The sequence below is a fragment of the Electrophorus electricus genome, chromosome 12, assembly GCF_013358815.1.
Source record: "Electrophorus electricus isolate fEleEle1 chromosome 12, fEleEle1.pri, whole genome shotgun sequence".
Lineage (NCBI taxonomy): Eukaryota > Metazoa > Chordata > Actinopteri > Gymnotiformes > Gymnotidae > Electrophorus > Electrophorus electricus.
Genome location: NC_049546.1, coordinates 2,000,799 through 2,007,212, shown reverse-complemented (window position 1 = coordinate 2,007,212; position 6,414 = coordinate 2,000,799). Strand labels below are relative to the sequence as shown.

General features: G+C 47.5%; 1 protein-coding gene across 1 annotated transcript in view; it reads right to left on the bottom strand.

Moving 5' to 3' along the window:
- The window catches only part of snrkb (SNF related kinase b), a 24,473-nt gene extending 18,448 nt beyond the window's left edge, over positions 1–6,025 (bottom strand). The window contains exon 1 of the mRNA XM_027029241.2: positions 5,497–6,025. The gene's annotated coding sequence lies outside the window, so the exon portion shown is untranslated. The remainder of the gene's footprint in view (positions 1–5,496) is intronic.
- Positions 6,026–6,414: the final 389 nt, after the last annotated feature.

The window sequence follows — 6,414 nt, the reverse complement described above, 5'->3', positions numbered from 1 at the left end:
GTGCACACACACACACACACATTCACACACTACAGTCACAATACATACCAGAGTGCACACACACACACACACACACACACATTCACACACACTACAGTCCAAATACATACCAGAGTGTGCACACACACACACACACACATTCACACACTACAGTCACAATACATACCAGAGTGCACACACACACACACACACACACACATTCACACACACTACAGTCCAAATACATACCAGAGTGCACACACACACACACACACACTCACACACTACAGTCCAAATACATACCAGAGTGCACACACACACACACACACACACACACACTACAGTCCCAATACATACCAGAGTGCAAACACACACACACACACACACACTACAGTCACAATACATACCAGAGTGCACACACACACACACACACACATTCACACACACTACAGTCCAAATACATACCAGAGTGCACACACACACACACACACACACATTCACACACTAGTCACAATACATACCAGAGTGCACGCACACACACACACACACACACACACATACTACAGTCCAAATACATACCAGAGTGCGCACACACACACGCACACATACACACACAATCACACACTACAGTCCCAATACATACCAGAGTGCACACACACACACACACATTCACACACTACAGTCACAATACATACCAGAGTGCACACACACACACACACACACACACACACACATTCACACACACTACAGTCCAAATACATACCAGAGTGTGCACACACACACACATTCACACACTACAGTCACAATACATACCAGAGTACACACACACACACACACACACACACACACTACAGTCCAAATACATACCAGAGTGCGCACACACACACGCACACATACACACACAATCACACACTACAGTCCCAATACATACCAGAGTGCACACACACACACACACACATTCACACACACTACAGTCCAAATACATACCAGAGTGCGCGCACACACACACACACGCACATGCACACCTACACACACAATCACACACTGCAGTCACAATACATACCAAAACACAAATACATACACACGCACACACACATTCATATACAAATACATACCAGAACACAAATACACACACCCACATTCACAAACTAGTCAAAATACATTCCAGAGCACAAACACACACACATAAACATTCACACACAAATACAAATACACACACATAAACATTCACACACAAATACAAATACACACACATAAACATTCACACACAAATACAAATACACACACATAAACATTCACACATCACATATTACAGTACATCACAGTACATATCAGAACACAAATACACACATACACATTCGCACACAAATAAAAATGTACACAAGATAGTGCACAAACACACATTAAAATGAACAACACATGCACACACACACACAGTGACAGGCAGTATCAGGGGAGAAGTGTTAGAGGATGACTCACACTCTCTCCTTCAGAGAGTACAGAGGAGTGTGTGAACAAGGGATAGAGAGGGAGGGGAGAGGGAAGGACAAAGAGTTAGAGGTAGAGGAGGAAAGGATGAGAGAGAGAGAGAGAGAGAGGGATAGAGAGAGAGAGAGAGAGAGAGAGAGAGAGAGAGAGAGAGAGAGAGAGAGAGAGAGAGAGAGAGAGAGAGAGAGAGAGAGAGAGGAGTGGGCTTTCCTCTATAGATATGATCTCATCATACAGTGTTCATGGTGCTGAGGTCAGAGTGGTGATGGGTAGCAGCTCTGTTCATAGTACATTAACACACACACATCACATATACGCACACACACACGCACACACACACACGCACACACACTCACACACACACACACGCACGCACACGCACTCACACACACACACACACACGCACACACACGCACGCGCATACACACGCACACACACACGCACACACACACACGCACACACACGCACACACACACACGCACGCACACGCACTCACACACACACACACACACACACGCACACACACGCACGCGCATACACACGCACACACACACACATCACATATACGCACACACACACACACACACACACACGCACACACACGCACACACACGCACGCGCATACACACGCACACACACACACATCACATATACGCACACACACACACACACACACACACACACACATACACACACGTGCATACACACACACACACACACACACATACACACATGCACACACACATACACACACACACATCACACACACACATACACATCACATATACGCACACACACATGCACACACACACACACACATACACATCACATATATGCACACGCACACGTACACACACACACACACACACGCACACACACACATCACACATACACATCACATATACGCACACACACATGCACACACACATCACACACATACACATCACATATACGCACACGTACACACACACACATCACACACACGCATCACATACACGCACACACACACATCACATATACGCACACATATACACACACACACACCGCATATACGCACACACACCTCACATATATGCACACACACATCACACACATACACATCACATATACGCACACGCACACGTACACACACACACACACACACATCACACACACGCATCACATACACGCACACACACATCACATATACACACACACCATATACACGCACACACACATCACATATACGCACACACACACACACACACACACATCACATACACGCACACATACACACACACACATCACATATACGCACACAAACATCACATATACGCACACACACACATCACATATACGCACACATACACACACACACACCGCATATACGCACACACACCTCACATATACGCACACACACACATCAAATATACGCACACACACATAGACACACATCACATATACACACCAATTAAGCCTACAAGAGTCGCATACTCACATATAGCCTGTACATCTGAGACACACACAATCATATGCACAAAGCCAAACACACACAGGCCCATGCACACATCTCTTTAGAAGAGAGCTGACAACCAGGCACCGGAGCAGGTAAAGGAAGGCTTCGCTGACTGCTGAATACTAATCATTGTTCCTGGACCTCATTTCAAAAAAAGACTTAAAACTTAATTTCCAACAAGGAATTCCAAATGAACATATATAGTGAGACTTATCTGGAGCCCAGTACGGAATTATGTAAGCAGACGCTCCAGTGTGTGGGAAAGCAGACTTCCAAGGCCTGCGTTAGGCGTTTAAGTTCCCTCCGCCTACTGAACAGGCATCGCTCTGATTTTGTCCCACTAAAGCATGATGGGAAGCAGTGAAGTAGACAGCTCAGGTCCAGCAAGAAAAAATTTCCTCCCAAGAATTCGGTCCCAACCACCTATTAATTAACTCACGCCAGCAGGTAGAATTCATGAATGAAATCACCTGGGTGATGGAAGCAATGTGACAGGACCTTAACTTTTAAAACTCTGCATCACATGTTTATCACAGTTCACAGTTCAGCGTCTTACTATGGAAACACGGAAATGCCATTTTTTAGAACGCTCCTGGATTATCGCTCACCTCTTTCAGAAAGAAAACCCAGGAAACAGCTGCTCAGCCTATTACATACTTCCCAAAAAGTCAACAATGTGCAGAAAGTCCAGAACGTCACCCCTGATACACCGCTGATGCTGACACTCGGACCCGCAGAACTGTGGTCGGGGTCTTGTAGCACAGCTCTTCAGAGAGAACCCAACTGGTCTCAGATACAGGAGGCTCCCAATCCCCTGGATGCTTCTGCCTGCCACTAAAACATTTCTTCAACCCTAACAGAAAAGCCTGATCTTTGTCACCAAGAGATCAGTTTGGGAATTTTTATACTGAGTAAATATATAGTATAGCATAGTACACAGTATAGTATAGTATATACTGTAGTATAGTATCACAGTATAACTGAATAGCATGAATATTACAAGTTTCAGGTTTCTGGCTCTTAAAATTGTATTTAAGATTAATATGGAGGGATCTGAAACTGTAACCTTGCACTCCAGAGCGCCGAGGCTACAATTGCGCGAGACCGTCACAATCTCCTCCAAGGTTATCGTTACATATTGGAATAGTTCTTTACTTTAAAAGAAAGATCGACACAGGTGGCTACAAAGGGTTTGTAATGTCTGAACAGATGCTCCCAGAACCCCTGAACCTGGTGGAGAATGCCACCTCTGTCTGTCTGTGAGAGTCCAGACTGTGGGAGTCTTGAGAGTGATATAGTAAAATGATAAAAGTGAAATGCAGTGAGAGGTGTACCCCCCCTTCAGACACACACACACACACACACACACACACACACACACACACACACACACACACACACACACACACACACACACACACACACACACACACACACACACACACACACACACACACAGACATTCTGCAGCAGGCTGAAGTCCCTGTTCCCAACAAAATGGATGTGTGTCAGGACACTGCTGAAAACACACTGTGTCCAGCACAATACACGCTCTCTCTCTCTCTCTCTCTCCCTCTCTCTCTCTCTCTCTCTCTCTCTCTCTCACACACACACACACACACATATTTATTCTCAGTTAAGGAATTGCAGTCACACTGATACTGCCAAACATAGAGAGAGCAACACACACTGACAGACACCGATGGACAGACAGACAGACAGACAGGCAAACAAACACTCCACTGCTGAGTCTGGAATTTAGCACAGGCTCCAGTGCGGCATCACACCATACAGCCTGTCCGTCCAACAGCAGCGCACAGCATCAGCCCAAAGTGCTCAACCCTCGTCCTCATCACTGGTCCCTCTCTCTCCATGTTCCTATTGGCTAGCACACTAGTGGTGAGTCATTGTGAACTCACTGTCACTCACTGCCCCACACTAGCCAAAGGCAAAGGAGATGTAAGATCCCCTGTCCCCATTAAGTGCGTGTGTCCAAGGGACACAGAAAGGATGAGGACATGAATGCAGGTCAGCGGGCCATAGCGCACCAGTGAACACTGCTGTAGTGTGTCCCTCATTCTCCCACTGCCTCTAAACGAGATAACAGTATAGAGATAATATAACTACTTCTGACCATAAACGAGTCAGCCTGTCAACTTCAGCCACCACCACTCGAAACATAACATCCCACCTAAAATCTGGAAACTTCAGGATTAAAAGCGGGGACGGGAAGGTCTGAGTCGTCTCATCACATATTAAAATCACGTAGTTGTGCAGGTCGGGCTGCACATTGGACCTCGCTCCTGGCGGCGGGGAGACTGGGGCTCCATCACTTTCCCAACAGCAACTTCGCCGCGCGGCTGCGTCCCGAGTTCACGGCGACACGCGCAGCCAGCGCGCTCATGCGCGAGTACGCCGAGAAGGACCGACGTCGTTAACGGCGCAGCGACGTCGGACACGGCAGTCGGGTTACATGCGTGGATAAAAGGAGACGACGGACGAGACGACGGGCGCTTCTGGAGAGAAGAACTTACCCGATGTGTCCAGGGCGCTGTTTTGAACATCTGCTGCCACGGGCTCTGCCTTCTCTGCCCAGTCAGAAAGCAAAGCGACGACAAAAAAATAAAGGTTCGCTTGGCAATTTCTCGACCAGCTTTTCCCTGCCGTAGTGAACCGAGACGCGAGTGATGTCGGTGCGGTGTTGCGCTTCCAGCTGTGCGGACGACGACGCGCTCCTCTGGGCTCCGGCTCGCTAGTGCGCGCGCCTCTCCGCAGTGTTCGCGCATTCGCCTCGGCTCGAGCGCTCGAGCGCTGGCCGTCCTCTGACGTCAACGCATTCCAGCTCGCCCCGACTTCTTCGCAGGCGCTTTAGCGCGAGCTCTGCGAGAGGCAGGGGATACGAGAAGAAACGTTTATTTAAAAAGCGGGAATAAAAAAGCTCTTATACAGTCGGCTGTAATTAAGTAGGTTATTAAATGATGATGATGTGTGTGTGTGTGTGTGTGTTGGCGACACATTACAACGTCATTCCATGCTAATTTATTTGCGGTTAAGCGCGAATAAAAGTCCCCATGCACATTATCTAAGCAGCGTCTGAACATTTCGGTCACGTCACTCTTATGATCTGATTCTGTCCAGCTACAGCCGACCAGACAAGTAGGTGAAAATGAGTCAGAGAAGGGAATGCGCTGTTTTGAGCAAAACTACTGGTAGCTGAACTGAACTCAGTGTCAGAACGGGAGGTCATTTTTGACATTCCTAATGTCAGGATGAGCTAATCAGGATTCCGTACATTCCCACTTTCGTGCACTCTGCTCAGTCACGGCAGCCGCGAGCCGTGCGCGGTGACCGACAACCGCTTCGCGCTCGCGGACCTGTGCACTTGAATTGAGAAGACAGCGATGACATCAGAATACATAACCTCCCCAGATCGGGGGGGCTATGTCCATTCC